This window comes from Cylas formicarius, unplaced genomic scaffold, assembly GCF_029955315.1.
Source record: "Cylas formicarius isolate icCylForm1 unplaced genomic scaffold, icCylForm1.1 PGA_scaffold_7__23_contigs__length_41026272, whole genome shotgun sequence".
Lineage (NCBI taxonomy): Eukaryota > Metazoa > Arthropoda > Insecta > Coleoptera > Brentidae > Cylas > Cylas formicarius.
This window is the reverse complement of record NW_026844352.1, coordinates 28,546,334-28,566,306: the sequence shown is the minus strand read 5'-3', so window position 1 is coordinate 28,566,306 and position 19,973 is coordinate 28,546,334. Positions and strand designations below refer to the sequence as shown.

The 19,973-nt window shown below is 33.7% G+C and overlaps 1 protein-coding gene across 1 annotated transcript in view; it reads right to left on the bottom strand.

Moving 5' to 3' along the window:
• Window positions 1–16,812, bottom strand: part of LOC132704763 (trypsin-4-like) — a 96,026-nt gene extending 79,214 nt beyond the window's left edge. The window contains exon 1 of the mRNA XM_060674992.1: window positions 16,794–16,812. The gene's annotated coding sequence lies outside the window, so the exon portion shown is untranslated. The remainder of the gene's footprint in view (window positions 1–16,793) is intronic.
• Between the last annotated feature and the right edge of the window lie 3,161 nt (window positions 16,813–19,973).

The window sequence follows — 19,973 nt, the reverse complement described above, 5'->3', positions numbered from 1 at the left end:
AGAAACAAACTCAAACAAACGATCAACCACAAAATACTAGAGAACGCCACACAAACATCTACCGTGTTAATCATAGCAGAGCGGTTGAACAATGGAACAAAGAAGAAAACACGAAACCAAGAACACAACTGAACATTTTGAAAAATATTACATATGGCCGATTCTTATGTATGGATGCGAAACATGGCCGCTTAATAAAGAAATGCTCAATAAGATCGAATAAGAATCCTTAAAATATCCTGGACCACAAGAACCAGAAATTAAGACGTTCTTCGAAGAATGGGGCACGAAAGACTAGTTCTGAATATTATTAAGCAACGAAAGCTTGAATACTTCGGCCATATAATTAGAGGACTTGTCCTTACCGGAAAAATAGAAGGAAAAAAGTGGATTGGATGTAAAAGGCTTTCATGGCTAAGAAACCTGAGACAATGGACAGCAGACAACGCAGATGAGTACCACAAGATCGGGAAAGATATACAGACATCGTGAACATGGCAATCGTTAACTTTCAACAGGGACATGACACTTGAAAATTTTGAGATGTTAAGAATTTTTCTATTTACAGAGCTAAATCTGCCGTTAGCATTTTACGACTCTGCATGTTCAGAAACCCCTAGGTATTGAATTCTATTGTTTCGGCTTGAGCAGTTTTGGAGATATGCAGGTACTTTTTACTCGAAAAGCGGAGTTGCCATAGCTCATTAATTAATAGAGACAAAATGTTTTAATTATGAGACCTTACTAAATTCGATATACGCATTTCATTGCAACAAAAATAACAAAATTATGATGTTTAAGTAATACACACCTCTTGAATTTTATAGTTCCACCTTTGGCACTTTTGGGGATATTTAAGTATTTCGGTACTTTTTACTAACCCTGTATATGGTGGATTGCAGATTGCATATTTATGGTGAACGAGACGTAGGACGACACAGTGGTTCCATATATTTGCTACGACTAATTCAATTATATGCGCATTTTGGAATTTTTAAAATTTATTAACAGGGGCGACGACTTCATTGGAATTAGCAATCGAACGTCTTAACATGGCAACCATGAAGTTATGGATGACGAGAGATTGTTTTGATCTAGCGCGTGTGGTTTATTGACTTGGCCAACCAACCAAGATTTCGTTGGTCTTTATCAACATACAAACAACCTAGATAGATAGATAGATAGATAGTTTTATTCACAATACAGTGGTTGTTTCGTCAGGAAACGAGTACATTATAGAGTAGTATAAAGATACATGGAATTATGTATATAAACAATACGATAACACACATTTAACAGTACAGTATAGAACAGTTACACGGATATACAAACAATATAAACATATTGACAAAATGTACAGAAAATATCACTAAACTTATCAGGGCACTCCTATAATATATGTTTCAAATTCTTTCAGGTCGTGGAAAGCATTGGTTGACAGAAGCTTTCTGATGCACTTTTTAAATTGTCTTGTAGATAATGCTTTTATGCTTGTAGGAAGCAAATTATAGTAATAAGGTTCTGAGTAATTTGGTGGTAATGTGGTTCAGTCTTGGCTTTAGACGGTGTTCTCTGTTTCGGGTGTTATAACCGTGGACATCCGTGTGTTTCTTGTGAGAGCCTTTATTTTTATGAACGACGATGAATAATTTAAATAAATATATTCAAGGCACTGTTAGTACTTTATACTTCATAAATATATCTTTGCAGGAAAGCCTCGGGGCCAGTCTTAAAATCAACCTAAGTATCCTTTTTTGCTGAATGAACACCCTCTCCGCATCACTCGCTTGTCCCCAGTTTACGATATTATATGAAATAGAAGAGTATGCTGAGGCGTAATAGAAAGTCAACAAGGATTTTTCAAAGAAAGCATCTCTGATTGTTAACATTGCAAAAAACGTGTTGTGCAGTTTATTACAAACACTATCTATGTCGTAGTCCCACTTTAGGAAGGCATCGATGTAAGATCCGAGAAACTTTGTTGTGTGGTTTAATTCCACGGGTGAACCCGCAAAGCTGAACTCTAGGTTAGTCAGAGGTTTAACATACTGACCAGTGAATTCGATCGCAACTGTTTTTTCCAAATTTATGATCAAATGATGCTGTTTGCAAAAATCAACAAACTGTGCCACAACACAAGAAAACCTATTGATCAGCTCCTGAGCTTCCCTTCCGGAGACGAAGATGGATGTGTCATCCGCGTACATAAAAACGCGGCAGTTGCTATTGAGGAACTCAGGAAGGTCATTCACATACAGAAGAAAAACTAGTGGACCTAAGATTCCTCCCTGGGGCGTGCCTAAGTTGACGTTGAACGGTTCCGAGTATATTCCATTCACTTTGACCCTTATTTCCCTGTGTTTCATATATGATATTATCCAACTATTAATATTACTTCGAAACCCCAGGCATTCTAGTTTTTTTGCCATGATATTCAAATCTAAGGAATCGAAGGCAAGCGATAGATCAAAAAACACTCCCACAACTGTCTCACCCATGCCGAGTTTGTCGTAGCTATACTGGACAAGGTCATTAATCCCCGTTTCCGTTGAGTAACCAATATGGAAACCATGTTGCACATTGGATATAATGTTTCTTGCTCCAAAAAATGTGTCATTCTGTCGTACATGGCCTTTTCGAGTACTTTAGAGAACCAACCTGCGATTGTTATAGGCCTATAATTCTCTATTAGCTCAGAGTCTCCCTTTTTGAATACAGGAATCATTTTTGATTTTTTCAATGCCGCAGGGAACTGCCCGCAGAGAACGGACGTATTGATAATAGTAGTTAAATATGGAGCTAAAACATCTCCACAGGTTTTTAGGAGTTGTATAGGTATTTCATCGATTCCAACAGATCGCTTGTTTTTGAGTGATTGAATTAAGGTTAGTACCTCTCTATCGGTGTATGGTATGAAAAACATACTCTCTGCCTTGGTGGTTGGAAGAGTGCCAGTTTCATCTTTAGTGAACATAGTATCGGTCTTCGACTGCACATGAGTGGCAAAAAATTGTCCGTATTCATTTGCTATTATGTTATCATTAATTACATTGACATTATTAACATTTATTCGTATACGGCGTTGAGTTTTTTCCTTACCCAGCTTCTCGTTGACAAGTTCCCACATTTTTTTACTTTTGTTGTTAGAAAGACTTATTAAGTTCGAGAAGAAAGCCTTTTTTTCATCGGCGACCTGTCTGTTTACTAGGTTTTTCATAATTCTGTAGTTTTATTCCACAGCTTCATTATTAGTGGTTTTGCGTCTCCGGTTTAACTCTTTTAATTCACTCATTTGGTTTTTGAGTTTATCGGAAAATGATATAGATCTTTTAAGTTTTGTGTTTTTTTTTTGCTGTATTGTTCGTTTAGGATATGATACCCCAAAGCACCATAGTACCTGATCCCAGAATATGTTGAACAGGTTGTCAATGTTTGTGTATTCCAAAAGAGGTATGGTTTCCTTCACGAAATAGCTACGGAATTCAGCAATGCTGTTGTCTGTAACAACCCTTTGTTCGCAACCGATCATCGCATTGAAATTTATATTTTGTGAGTAGTGTTTAAAAGTTATTGCCTGAGCTAAATGATCTGATATTCCTAAGTTAAGCTGACTAAAGATGGAGTTTTCGAGGTTTGTAACAATATAGTCGATGGTTGACGAACTCGTGTGCCCAGCACTATTACTTTGTATCCTTGTGGGTGAATTCACAAGAGAACTCAAACCAAATGAGTCAAAGAGGTCGAATAATCTCTTTGTTTTATTATCTTTTTTATCGCTGTAAATATTAAAATCTCCGCAGAGCAGTGTCACTTCGAACTTTCTGTTCCACCAACAGCCGTTTGATTGCTGCTATATCCGAGCAATCACCCATCATATCATTTCTAATAAATGTTATACTACCTCCGTGTATCTGTGTTACGCGCCTGAATATTGAACATGCTCTATAGCTGTGTAATGATACACCAATATCTGCTCCCGTCAACCAATATTCCGTGAAACATAAGAAAGTTGGGTCAAGTTCTTGCATGAGCACGTCAATTAGATTTATTTTATTACTAAGAAATTGTACATTTAAGTGTACTAACGAGAGATCAATTCCCGTCACTTGGCACACATTCAAACTTGATTAGTGGAGCGGTTTTCTTTAAATGATTGACGATGTTTTCTGTTCCTGTGTTGGGAGCCATTCTGCAGAAATGCAGACAACCCCTTTTACCAATACCTCGAAGATCAAAGGCCGTAGAATTGGATCCTATTATTGCTTTACTTTTATATCTACTTCCATTAAGATTTTTATTGACATAGAATGTGTATCAACAGATCAAGGCAAACTAAAGAATTTTTAAGCCTTTTTTGAAATGGTCCAGTGACTTAGAAGTAAATTAAAAAAGAAGTGGCAAAAACTGTTTTTGTTATATAATATGTCAAGGCATGTATTTAACCTATTGCTCAACTTATCGAAATTATTGTGTTTTTAATGCCAAAGCCACTATTTCTAACAATCCGATTTAATAAACTTACCTTATTGCGGAATGAATTGCGGAAAGTGTACCACCTATTTTATTTTAACAACAAACTGTCAACAAATATTAAATAAGTGACATTTGCCAAGCGCCAGTTTGATGAAGTTGTAAATTTTCTTATCGAGGCGTTACATAATCTGCTCACGCTACATTAGTTTAGTGTCATCTATCATACTACTGTTAATTATTAAAACTATATTAATACTATTATAAATTTGGACTATCCGTTGTTTCAATCCAATAGTTGTACAAAAAAATACGTTATTGAATTTGACGAATTTTGTCAATTTGTAGAACCAGAGTGAACCGTTCTGAAAATTCAATCGTGTACATAACCAAAAAAGTAACATTGATCATGCCTGGCGATTTTTTTGTAATATTTTTGTGTAAAATCTAGCTTTGGTAGTTTTCGAGGAATTAATTATATTCCCCATTTTTGTTTTATACATAGCCTTAAGCCCTAAGAACTAAAATTTCAATTTTAAGTAGTTCGAATAAAGATAGATATGAAATAAAGATTTCATATGTATCTTATCAACTATTCTTTAAGTCAATTAAAAACCGCTTCAAAAGCAAATTTCTGTAAAAATTGGCATATTTGCCTCAATCAATGCGATTGAACATTTAGAAAACTTGTTTAAAATGTTGATAGACCAACGGTCGGTAGATTCAAATTTGTTTAGTCTTGTTACATGTTTAACTATTTTCTAAATACTCTTTTCTCCTATTTGTTATTTAGCGCATCGAATGTCCAAACATTTCCTCGTTCATTTAATTGAATTTTATACATGTTTTTGTTAATATTTATTGGTCACATTTTATGTGAAGAATTAACAAATTCCTTTAAGCTTTATTTTATATTTTACTTTTACAATATTGCGGTTGATAATAATCCATGAAACGCCCAATTTTCTGAATGGTCAATCGAACTGATTAACAATTTTATAACCAACTTAGGTCAATATGTCGAATAATCCAATCATATATTGGCTCATTTTGGGCGCCCAGTGTATAACAGAGTGAACTCATGTCCATAAAACTATTTCACGAGACCTTCGTAAACTATAGCAAACATTTCAGATCTCTACGAATTCAAATATCGATGTAATAAAGAAAATCATTAATTTCTCGAAAATCGGCAAACATAGGTGCAGTCGGCGTATTTTACAAAAATAACCAGAAATCGATGGCGGAACGGTAGATCTAATAATACACAGGGAGTTCAATTTAACATATCAAAGTTCATGCTACATTTTCGAAGAAGTGCATCACTGGAAATATATCTTATCTAAAGGACCATATTTTCAAAATGCCATCCACCGTGAATCACCGTATGTTGTGTTCCAAAACAATACGAATATATTCAATGAATGAAGTTTCACGCGATGATGAGAACTTAAAATATCCGATAGTTGCCAAACTTTTTAAAGTGGTACAAAATCAAGGTTTCATATAACATATAAACTAACTGTCACATTCTGCTTCGGTGTTGTGCACAGGTTTAATTGTGTTTTAAAATAATGTTTTCTCTCCAATATTTATCTCTGAGTTTGTTTTAATATTATGTTACGTTTCTTATAGCCATGAGCGACCAAGACATTTTCCTGTGGAGATTTAAACGTTATTTTTGAGTGGAAGCGTATACGTTACTTTTACAATGTTTGTGATCGTTTATTTTTCATTTGTACCTTTTGCGTCCTGATGAAAAATGGTTGGGGTTTTTTACCGGCAGCCCCATTACTGTCTCTAAATCCTATGTTTTTATTGAATTTTTATTTAAGTTTAAAGGAGAGAGAGAGCCGGTTTGTTTTATAACAATCAAGGAGGATATAAAATTCTAAGAACACGATTCTGCTCTACTAAAGAAGCATATGATTCGGCGATATGCCAAGTAATCCCAGAAAACAGGAACAAGTTCTGACTTTCATTGACAGACGACGATGTAAAAGAACATAATTCCAATTCCCGTTACATATCTGAGTTGGAGATTTTTCTTTACGTGGGTTAGTACTATGTGAGCAAGTTAAAGAGTGGAAAGGTGACTTTAATTTTTGTTAAAGAATAGTAACTCCACTAAATTTTTTATTAAAAAAAAATAAATATAGTAAAAAAACTAAAATGACTACATCGTTAAAGTTTTATTGGTGAGGGTCCGTCGAAAGCCAACAAGATGAAGATTAAGACAGACTATACCTGTGCTGCAGTTTAGTGAAGAGGGCCGATTACTTTTTTTATAACAATACAGGAAGATATAAAATTGAAAGAATATGATTGTGCTGTACAAAAGAAGCATATAAATTTGCTGATATGTCAACTAATCCCAGAAAACAGACACAAGTTCAGACTTTCATTGCAAGACGACTATGTAAAAGAACAGAATGCAAATTCCCGTTACATACGTGAGTTGGAGATTTTTCTTTATGTGAGTTAGTAGTATGTGAGTAAATTCAAGAGTGGGAAGGTGATTTTAATTTTTGTTAAAGAAAAGTGGCGCCACTAAATATTTTAATTTTAAAACAAAATTAAATATACTTTTTATTTGACCTCATGGTCAAGAATCCCTAGTAGATTCTCTTAGACATTTAAACTCTATATAACCTAATATACGTTTTACCATTGTATTGGAAACTAATAACGACCTCCCATTCTTAGATATTCTTATCAATAGAAAATCAGACCTAACATTGGGTCATTTTGTTTACAGAAAACCTACGCACACAAACCGATACCTTAAAGCATGGGAGCCGTAAAACTCCTTACCTCTGCTCTTCTCTCTAATAATTTCCACATTAGAGATATTGAGCGTTCCATCACAAAATACACTTCACCAAAACCTTTAAATAACAACGAGGCCGAAAGCAATCTTACACTTGACACTGTGGTCTTTCCTTACGCTCACTTCAAAACCAGATTTCAAAAATCTCTCATCATCTTCGATCCATCAAAGCCAAAATTACATTTGAGATGCCAGGAATGTACAGCATTCATTGGAGAGACCGCACGAGAAATATCGACTAGGCTCAAAGAACATGAAAGAGCCTTAAGACTAAGACAAATAAACTCATCAGCAGTTGCCAAACACAACCACGAAACAAAATTTTATTCGATAAAACTAAAATTCTTGCATGTAATCAATTTTCTACCCACGAAAAATCCGAGAGTCTATAGAAATCTATAAACAATCTAACAATCTTAACCACGACTCAGGGCTTTAGCTGTCACTATCGTATCAGTCGTCCGAGACGGTGTTTATGGCCCTAATGTAGCTCCGCGCCCCTCAAAGAATATATAAGCAGGTACAGAGTAAAATGCCAGCCAGTTTCAGTGAACAGGATGATTGGCGAAACATTAACAAGTTCGACTCAGCAAAAACCCACGCATGAGGAATTCAAAAGTTTTGTAAACAATAAAGTGGCTCGTGGAAGTGTGTTTGAAAAAAAAATTATTATACTTAAAAACACTAAAATGACAACATCGTTACAGTTTTACTGTGGAAGTTCTATCGAAAGCCTACACGATGAAGATTGAGACACATTATACCTACGTTAAGTCACCTTGTGAAATCTATTTTCAAATGCACTTTTAAATAGAAACTTTCCTTGACCCGCGGCGCTTGCTGGTTAACTATGACGCGAATCAGTTTGACGAGAGCTTATCGATATTATGTCGGAAAATAAGTTTATTTGTAAGCTTCGGAAATTTTCCACGCTACGGCGAAAATATTTTTGCAATTTTTGTTGTTGCTTAAAGAAAAATAAACTTGTTTATACATTTCCATATATATGTATATGGTGCCGTGGCACTTAAAAGAGACATATTATTATGAATTCCTAATTGATGCCAAATGGTAGCAAAATAGAGCCGATGTCTGCGGAACCGAACGATTTATCACTATTAATTAGCGCAAAGCCTATTAGAGGGTCTGGCTGACGAATTCGACCAATTTTCGGTTGCTCGGCTTCTATGTCCGACCTGGGTATATCTAAATGGAGAATTCCATTACTCTGTAGCTTAATGGCGTATTATTATCACTCCCGAACACTTCTGGCTATTAGGCGTTCGCTCGATATTTAGAAAAAATACTCATAAACAAATTTTGTACACGGTTAAGGTTTGCCTACGAATAAATAAAAAAAGAACACAAACTGTTTTGGGGTTTAACAATAGGGGAGCAAACCGTTGGAATATTTACCGTGCCTGTCGAAGTCTAAGGTTATCGACATTCGTGTACATTACCCACCATATTTTTCGTCGCTCAATAATTTATGGAAATATAAAAAAGACCGAAAATTATAGAGACGTTGGAATTTATTAGATCAGCATAAAAATCTGTAATTTCATTGGACTTTGTTCTACCGACACAATTTTCTAAAAAAAATAATGAATACGTTATTCAAAATCAATTGCTGACTTAAACCAAACAACCAACAGTTCAAGTTGAATCACTCGTTTGGAAGAATTATTGTCGATTAACTAATAATTGTTACGGAAAATATAACTAAAAGAACTCAGAACCATGATAATGATTCATAAGAAAAAATTGGGTCGTCATTTGATACAATCGCCTTTTTGTTTAATCCATTTTGAAAATTATTATATGATAATGGAATATGCACATTAGATAGAAAAACCTATTGTGGCGCCCACGTTATGGATCGATTATTAATATTGGGATATTTTTGGGGCCACCTATGTGGGGACGTGACCCATAACCAAACCAAATTTATTTCCCAATAAAGCACTAAGATTCCTTTGATATGAGCTTTTTTTTTTTTAAATATTTTTGACGAAATATTTTAAATTTCTTTACTTAGGGTCCGTTACACAGGCCCCTCCGTATTCGCATTGTTCTAATATTTTTAGCACCATTAATACTAATGTAACGTCCCCTAAGGATTTTTCACTTTTATAATTGTTTTAAAGTTTAAAAGGGTCTAAAATAACGCTTATTTTAAGTTTTAGCACCAAGTTCGTAACATATAGCACTGAGATAGCACCCAACTTACAGACCTAGCAGCTAATGATTTTGTTACCGCGCTAGGTTAATGACATGTTTCTCGTCACCCTCATCACAATATTAATTAATGAATATAATTATTCGACCTTTACCAGCATGGATTTTTGCCACTGCTAACTAACTGAAAGTTTGAATTAACATACTATGTGTGTCATCATGATGAACGACAGTAATTCATTTTTTCCTCATTTTTTTGCGCATTTAATATATTCGTTTAGTTAAAAATCTCAAAGTATTTATGCAATATGTGTGACCATTTTCTTTCATTGTATTACATTGCAAAATGTACGGGGTGGCCCGTCCTAGGCCTCTACACCTTATCTCCAAACCTATGGGGGTTATAAAAAAATTTTTATTACAAAAATTGTTTCTATTAGAGTGACCTTTTTTTTTAGTTTCCTAATAGTAACTTTTTATATACAGGGTGGTAAAACAAAGTTACATTTGTTATATAGAACACCCTACATTTTATTGCATTTTTGCATAGTCCTTTCAAAGACAAATTCAACGATATATATGAGTATGGGTCTGTGATGCACCGTTTCGAACTTGTTGGCGATCATCTTCAGAATTCGGGTTAGGCTTAAACCATCATTTTTGTGTTGCATATTAACTTTTTAAAGTATTTTCCATATTTACTTTTCTTTCTATCTAAGAGTATTGGACATTAGTAATTATTAGTAATAGACCATTAATTATTGGTTATTAATGTTATTAATGTTAGTAATTATTAGTAATTATTAGTAATTATGCAGCATTTAATCGATTCTGGGTACGGGAAGTGCAAAACCAAAACAAGTCAGTTAAGGTGTGATGCGAAATAAAACACTTTAAAGTTTTACCTCCAGAAGTTGATAACAATGAGATCTAACAAATGGGGCTCCTCCAAATTAAAGAATTTTGAAATAATCAATACAACACCAAAAGATATGAAAAATAGGATTCGGGTAGCATACAGCATATGATAAAAAAACGTCCAAGAAAATATACAAAGTTGATTAAACGTGCAATAATAATAATTAAAAAATAAAGTAAATTTTTAGTAATATGAGATAACGAAATTTATCGTTGGCTCTCAGTGTACCATGAAGCAAAATATATATTTATTATTTGGTTACAATAATATAAAAAAAATATAACGTATCGAAACAACTATATAATTAATGTTATAATCATTTCTACTAATTTATAAAAAAAACAAACGTTTTGACCAACAGATTTAAACGCAAAATATAACTAGCTATGTAAATAGATGTTAGACTAATATCTGGCTATAAATGAATGAAGCTAATATAATTAGTTATTTCAAAACATTTACCTGCCTATAACTTAACGAGCTGCTGCGGAATTTAGAGTCATTTAGGTACTCGCATAGTTGCCCTTAATGATCTTGATTTCTTCCATACTCTAGGAATAAAACAACACGTAACAATATTGCATTGCATATCTAAATTCAAATTTTATTGTCAGTGTAACGGACCTTTTACCTTATAAAAAAGGGGTCAAAAACTGCGAACAACAACTGAAACCTAACTTACAAAATACTGCAAATTTAGTAGGAAAATATTGGAATATATTACTGAAAATAGAAACCATGGTCATATTCAAACTTGTGAATTGTCTGATAACTTGTCACGAACTTCTGCCAGCATTGAGCTTCTATGTGACAGCACATGACAAATTATTGTTTAAACAATCTATTAAACTGAAGAAGAACTCGTTATATTGGGCACATAATGCGAGGTGGAAAGTATGAACTTCTGCGCCTAATCATAGAAGGCAAAAGGTCGGTCGGCAGGCGCCGACTCTTAGTTGAAGGACATTCGACGATGGTTTGGTTGCTCATCGCTCGACATCTTCCGTATGGCCGAATCTAGAACCACGTTAGCTATTTGGATCGCCAACCTTCGAAAGGAGACGGCGCCATAAGAAGAAGACTATAAAATACCAAATTATGCAAGGTCACGGGTTGCAGAGCGATCGAATATTTTCCCTAGATTTTAGCCATAGTATTGTGACGTTTGTCAGTTCTCACCTGTTACAGACCCATCAAACTCAAGTGTATCACATTAAATTATACCGTGCCCAAAAACTTATCGATTACATGTATGCCATAAATAATTTAAATCAGCGGTTATGCGGATGTTTTCATAAATAAGCCCATTAGAGCGTATTGATCGCATTCTTCTCGTATTGACAACAGAATGTAATTTAACCCAATATCAGTATTTACCTTTGTTAGGTACAATCAGCGGAATCAAGGACATGAAATTGGTTCGACCATTACATATGTATTTTCATTGTCGTTGGCGTTTGATTGATTATGCCCTAACTTCTTAGATTTTTACACTAACCGCAACACCATGAGAAAATAAGCTATATATAAGACATCTATGATTTATAGGTGTTCTTTACGTTAGACATTTAGTCGTAATCAATTTAAACGCAAAAAATTTGAATAATACAAACACATAATTCGGTAGTTAAGTATAAAGCAGAACATGAATAAAAAAAACATTGTTAATCTTCGTAAATGTTAAAATGCATTGAAACCACAAATAATAGATAAATCGATTCCCAGACTTTACAACAAAACTTTAATTTTCTTATTACGAAAACTGTGTTCCTTTGGCGAGTCTTAAATTAGGATTTTTTCCTGTTTTTCAATTGCCCTTTTTGTTGACAATATAATATTAATTTTTGCCGGAGTTGCTCTAATTTTTTTATTGATGCAAGCTGGTCGTAAGTGGCGGTAGTGTTCGTAAGTAAAGTGGAATCAATAAATAAATAGTGCGCCTACTAGTTATATTAACATAAAATTGTACAATTTGAAATCTTATATTGCGGTTTTATAAATGCAAAACATTACTCTAAACCTAAAATATTTTTTCAAAAAGTTAAATAATTTGATTTTTTTTACATTCAAACAACTATTAATTCCAAAACTAGAGTTGCTTTCTGAAAAACGGGTTTACATGTGGTTTTGCTGGTGGTTTTGTATGCACATGATTGACAGAACTTCCAAAATGGCATCGAATTCTACTAATCAAATTAAAATACGGTCTTTCTACGAGCAACAAATTTTCGGCAATTTTGTGAAATTGCCGAAAATTGCTGTTTTAATCTTTTGAAAAATCAAATTCGCCATATCCAGTCTCGAAAATCTACTTCGGTTAGTACCACAAATTCAACAGCCACCGCTGCTGCGGCTCCAAAAAATTTGTGGGCATCAGCGATCAATTTGAAACATGCTATGAACTGCAGATTTTCGCTCAATATTAATTAATAGCAACGAGTAGGGTTAAAGTAAACTAAAATAAAATATTTTGATGTTGTTCCTTTATAGTAATGAAACTCCATTAAGTTCAGTTAATTTTATTGTTTTTCTTTAAACTTTTTTGTTTTCCATACGCTCGTAGACAAAAACAGTGTATTTTCTGCACCTAGTTTATATATCACTTTCCACGCTTGTAAAAACTAGCTTATAAAAATCTTGTATATTATACTTATGTGCCAAAATTAGTGAAACTTTAAAAGGCATCAAATTAATTCCCAACAAATGGAATATTTCGCAAAGCTGGTAAAGCCAATCGAAAGCCATCGCATTTGATTTTTAGTCAGTACCAATAATAAAATACGATTTTTTTTTCCTGTGTCTGGTGTCCAGCAGTTCAGAGTTTGCCAATCTGACATAAACAACTCCAAAATACACTTTATAATGGTGGCATCAAAGAAAATCGAGAATTCTAATCGAGGAAGTCTAGCGACGGCAATTTTCTGATAAAAGCTTGAAAAGCGATCCCAATCCATTTTTGGGTGCGCATTTACTACATCTGAAATGTCATAACTGTCTTTATCGAAAAATATAATATGATTCGTAAAGAGTTATAGTCCTTTGGGTTTTATGGGCAACGACGAAAAAACCGAACCGCTTAATTGTATGAACCATGCGAAAGAACTTCCCGTGGGAGATAAAATTGATTTTTCGGCGACCGAAGAAAATTAGGTTATTGTAGGTGAAAGCGCCTTTGGTTGTTTCAGTTTCCTGAGTTTTCTTGCGTCGGCGATTTTTCTAACCCAAAAAGCACGATATAGACAATACCTACCATCGACAATCGTCAATTATATGCGCGGTGAATGCGACATTTTTTTTATACGGGGTAATTGAAATTCAGGATGTTTTCGTGTTGTTTTCTTTAAAGCATGTTGTTTGACGTCGCGTCCCTTTGATAATAGGGAACTTGAAGAAAATTTAAATTTGAAAAATATTGATTATAAAAGTAAGTTTATACTATTAAATGAACCACAGTTCACAAAAAAAAAATAATTTTGTAGTTCTATGTAACAAAAATTGTAAAATTTAAATCCCCTTTGACCGGTTGTGACGTCAATTCGCTCGTAAGATTACGCGCCAGCCGGACGGTAGCATAGAGAAGCCATTGGAGAACGACAACGCGTTCGTCTTGGTTGTTTTAATTTTAATTTTAGTGTTGATCCTGTCTCTTGTTTTTGTTATGTTGTGTCTAGTATCAACACGAAAGTTTTGAAAATGACCGAATCTCATTTTTCAAAAGGTCAATCTGATAATTTACCTTGAGTGGATATGTTTATGATGACATCTTACATATAAAACACCGAAAGTTTTTCTTTTCCTGAAGTTCGCGGTGCTAAAGCTAAAAGATATGTAGATAGATAATATAGCCACTAGTTATCAGCTTAAAGTTTTCTAGTTTTCAAAATTCAAGTAGTATATCATATAAAATGTAAATTATTCAACAAAAAAAAAACAAAAAGGATTTCTTTGAAGTAGTGGTTTTAAAGTATATTTTATTTATTAGTTTATATTTTAATTAAACTTAAAGTGACTAAACTAAAGTGACACCTGAACATAATGTTTTATTTTCTGGTAGACGAATAAAAAGTTTATCTTTCGTTTTGCGGCTTGTACTCAAATGTGATGGCACAAAGCACACTAACAACAAATACAAACTGCGGTAGATTAAATACAAACACACCTTTACGCGAGCCAAAAATAAACGGAAATAATATAAGTCTCGGCCTATAACCTGAGAATTACATGTCGCCGTATCGATCGAAAAGCAGCGGTATGACATCACGATCATTCCTGCGCTTTTAGGGTCGTTAAAAAGGTACAGCCGGGTGTTACAACTTGAATTATTTATTGCAACTTTGTTGTTGTAGCGTTTTGTTCTGAGTATGAATGCCAGATAGTGATAGCTGAAATTCAAGCGAGACCACCTTTGTTAAACGCCTCGATGGCCAGCCTTTTAGGATACTTTTATGGGTTTTACAAACGCAGCACCGCTCAGACGAAGTTGTAGAGCGAAAGCCTGGAACTCCTTACTTTACCACGAAAACTTAACTGCGTATTTCTATTCCTGTGACTTGTAAAAGACCTTTGTGTTTGGGCAAATAAATATTCTATTTACTCCAAATATTCTATTCTTCCGGATGAATGCCAACTTTCTTGTTTTGGAACTTATATATAGCATTTTTAGCAAAATTAGCAAACGAACTGACCTGTAAAAACGTGTTCTTGGCAGAATTAAACGCAAGAAATTGTGCTTCGATTGAATCACTAAGAAACGCTTTTTTTTTTTTGCAGATTTCGCTATTATAGGAATTTCAGAAGTTTCTAAACGGCATATTGTTTACTCACTCGAATGTACCGATCATCGTATCTCCTATATTTTTTGAGTTTTCGAATGGGCTTTCAATTTGAATTACCCTCTGCTTTGGTTACTTGGCAATTTTCACTGCACAGCGTTTCATAAGCAAGGAGACACAAAGGAAGTTTAGTAGCTAAATATGTAAGACAATAAATAAAATTTGAAAATAATAAAGCTTGAATCTATGACCAGTTGAAGTCAATAAATGTCTGCAAATTTGAATTGAATAATGGTTATTATACAGGGATGGTAAACCAATCACCACAATAATGAAAATTTATTGCTATGAATTAAAAGTATAAAAGAAGGCTGAGAATTTTTGATTTTAATGTGTTTTGAAAATATTTGACTCTCTTGCTTCCATTTTCTCACATTTTGGAACCTAAACCTGATCAAATCAAGTAATATTCAATCATCATATACACGGTCGGCGGCTGTCATTCGTGACCATTAATATGAATAATTGGAAAAATAAATGTCCTAAACACAAATATGTAAAATATAATAGCACAGGTCTTCTAAAATTTTAGAAAACAATGCGCTTCATTTGCCACCCAAAGCAAATTATTGCCAGTTTTTTTTATATAAACGGGTTAAAAAAAGAGTTATTATTAAAAAAGTGCAATTTAATACCCAACAAATATCAATAAAAAATGTATTAAATGCGGGTTTTACTTTTAAAAAATAGGCTTTTGCAATGTAAGCAAAATAGGAATAAAAACACTCTCTCGTATCTCGAACTTCCAAAAATAGTGCACAATTTTGAGATACGAGTGTCCAAAAGACCGCAAATTTGTTTTATTGCCCAACAAAAAAAAATTAAAGAACAATAAGCAAAAACTCCAAATCGAACATACCTGTATCTTAAAAGGATTCATCTGCCTTTTTTGAAATTGATATAAAGAACAGGAATATGGCATTAAATGGACATTTTATTAATGTCATAACAAGCACTGTAAATGCGAGAGTTAGTGAGCATATTAGATTTTGCTCTTTCTGTGTAGGACTTAACCAATACCCGAGTTCACAAATTAGGGCTGCCTATCAAGAAATGTATAGAGGGATATTATGGAAGCACATCATTAATGCCCATTTGAGGAGAAATTACATCTAACCTAAAAAAATAGTTGAAAACCATTTTTACATTTTTTATACTTTATCGTTTTGATCGAATTATTCGCAACTGACAACTACAAAATCGCACAATTCACTTTATTTAAGTTATGTGTTGGATATACAGGACCAATTAGACTATATTATTGTAAAAAATAAGTCCGAGCCGTATTGAACTTTTTTATATAAAAAGAAACTACCTTATTTGATCGGAACCTTTGAACAATGAGTCCGTATAGATCAGACCCTTCCTGCTTTGTATATCACGAACTCCGGCAAGTTTACTAATTTAGTAACAGTTGATGACTTGCCGAAAAATCCGCGTTGAACTGAGATTTAGAAGAAAAAAATTATTTCCAATTTAAATCTCAGGGCATTGAGCATCTGTTCATGAGTGTCATCGTGAAATCTTCAAAATAAAACATACATGATAGCTAAATTAACCTAACCTGCGTCATTAAAAACTACTGAGATCTCACTTGTGTTGTAATTGAAAGGCGATTGCTAGATCTATACAAAATTCGACTTCAGTCCAATAGCGTAGAGTACAGTTTTCACAACACAACAAAATTGTCCGTCTTCCTAACAATCCGTCCCTGTCAAATAACATTGTATTTATGTGTCTGCGTCTCAAGAATTAGCAGGCGTGTAGCGCATAAAATCATTTCCTGTCGAATGCAATTACTGCATCCTCCTGCAGCACGAAACAATGAGCAGGATGCCATAAAAAGTTCGCTGTCTTGTACCTCGCTTTTTGATTTTAGTGCGCGGGGAAATGTCACAGCGTCGGAAGGAAAGTTGTTGAAAATGATCTGCTTAGCTCCGTCAGCGTTAAAAAAAAAATATGAATCGTGTAGTTACCTATATTGACGACAGTTAATCGAAACAATTCTTGAGTTGAGTTTTGTCAAATTACATTGTCTTTTTTGTCTGACTATACCTCAATTTCATCCACTGTATAATTTTTAATTATTCCTCAATACTCTATAATACACTTCTAATTGATTAATATATCATTACTATGCCACATTGCCGGCGAGTGAGCTTTAAACAAAATTTGGGTTGGCAAGTTATGAGAAGCTTCGATAGTAACCTTGGCTATTGCACTATCGGCCTACGTGTCCGATCGCGAAAGGCATAAAAAGCGATTTTAATTAACCATAAGGTATGTTTTCAGAATTTTCGAGTGGGAGTGGTGCGCAATTTTATCCAGCAAATGACTCACTTTGTATATTCGAAGCTATTTTTCACAAGAAGGTTTAATGACTAGACGAATCTTTTCGATGCATAACGATTACAGTCTTTTTATGTACACATTTTATCCTGTTTTTGATTAAGATTTTTAAAATTTGCCGATATAGATGTAGATATCTTTAGCCATAAGACCAAGGCATTTTTTCATAACCGAAAAGTTTCTCTTAGCTTAATATCAGTTAAATTGGCACTCTATTACTCAAAAATTAATTTAAAATGATTAATTAATTGTTTTAGCTACGTGACAAAAATTTCAACAACCAGAACATTACTTGACTCCAGTGGCGCATTGGAGAATCAAATACAAGTTCAAAAGTCTTTTATGCTCAAGATACAGGTTGTTTTAATTTAATAAGTAGGTTGTAAATTAATACTCAAATATCCTTTGAATTCCCGTGGCGTACAGGGGTCACCTTAATCACGAATTTACGGACAAAAAATATGCCCGCAACTGCAGTTAACTTGGCCGCTTAGCTGCCCATAACAATCTGAAAAATAATGTAAATGTTCTTTAGATCACTATTTATGACATGGTTTGGATATGCGAGGAAATATATTGCATCGTTAATAATAGACGAACAACCGACACGTGGGCCGAATAACAAAAATCGATAAACCAATTTAGCAGGAAATTATGGTTTTACAATCAAGTCTTCGTGTTTAATCCACGTATCCATTTTTTCAATTGCGTGCTTTTCCATTTAAAATTGACAAATTAAACAATTGTTATTTTTGTTAACTTTACAGCCACGTGGTTATCGTATTCTCTGTTATTCTGGTGATTTTTAAGCCTTGAAATGCAAAACTCGATAATTACATTATTAAAAACCGACAAGCCCTTAATCTTTACTATACTAAAAACATAGATTCTATTCTAAGCGCATTATGACATCGTCCTTTCTTGTGAAAATGTTCTTTTGGAAACATACAAATATTTATTTTACAAAAATTACAACAACTACCAAATAGAAAAAAAATATATTTATATAATATACTTTGCTGAAGTGTTTCAGGTGAAACGGTCAATCGTAATAATTTAACGATAATTGTATCTGTAGAGCCCGAGGCTATTTGAAGTTGGAACAGATCGAACGCCAATTTAATGACTCTTATCCTACGATTCAAAACTGCTCAATTCAAGCGCTAAACATATTTTCTTAATTGGTGTTGTTTCGACGTTCATATAAAAAACAGATTTTTTTTTATTTTCATATTTTTTTAATGTAAATCTGGCATTCTGTATTTTATTTTTACTACACAAATAAGGCCGTATCTTGAGCCGAAGCCGTCCGTTAGAATAACAGACAGTGTAGTGGAAAGTGAGCTGAAGGAGGGAATTCTTTCGGTAGAGTATACCGAGACTGAGGCAATCGATGGTTCTAATGACGGGAAAATCTACTCCTCAGTATAAATCCAAACTCGCCATGAAATAAGTACTATACTTCTTCGAGGATAGGAAGATCTGAATCCAGCGCATTATGACAGGGGCGTAGGCCGGTTCGGACGTATTTATTTTATGATATCAGTCAGTAGTGAAATACGCTGCCTCAAATGTGAATTTATTATGGCCTTAGAATAATCAGAGCAAGTATCATGAGATGAAAGGAAAAAGAAAGAAACAGTTTTACATTATTGATACAAGTAACTGTAGTTTTTTGGAATTTAATACTTATATTTAGTTAAGTGCTTGTTTTAGTACATCAACAATAATTTGAAAAGTTGAGATTGAATTTTTAATTTGATTGATTTTAGAAGTTCTTTTTCCAAAGCCAACGTTATCAGATAGCAGCAATTTAATTAATTAAGAGGCAAAACCTGCGTCTGCTTTATATAGCTGGATATATACTCGTATAAAACATTTTAATAATGATTGGTAGTATTTGTTTCAAATTTTATTCACTAAATTAAAAAGCGTTGCCTTCCAGTACCTCAGATACTCTGTCTTCATTTGCTGCCTATGCAGATCGCCTGGAATGGGGTACTTAGGCGCTTTTATTATAAAATTCGGATGTGACCAATATCTATAATTTGGATTGCACTTCCTTACAGGTAAGTCATTTAATCATTAATAATACATCCGAATATATTACTCTGTAGATGTTTAAAATATATGTGTAATTTTGCAAATGGTGTAAAATCAATTATTAAATCTAATTAATTCTAATTAATAAATGTAATGATATACGAGCTTAACATACAGAACATAATGATATAACACTCAATGAATAACATAATATAACACAATAACAAAATATACTCATATAATACAAAACGGTATTCGTTAAGATTTGTATTTAGCGATGGTTCCTAGATAATTACCAAAAATTTCAGGGCAAGAAGGCCTATGGTAAAATTCTAGAAATGTGTTCGCCTTG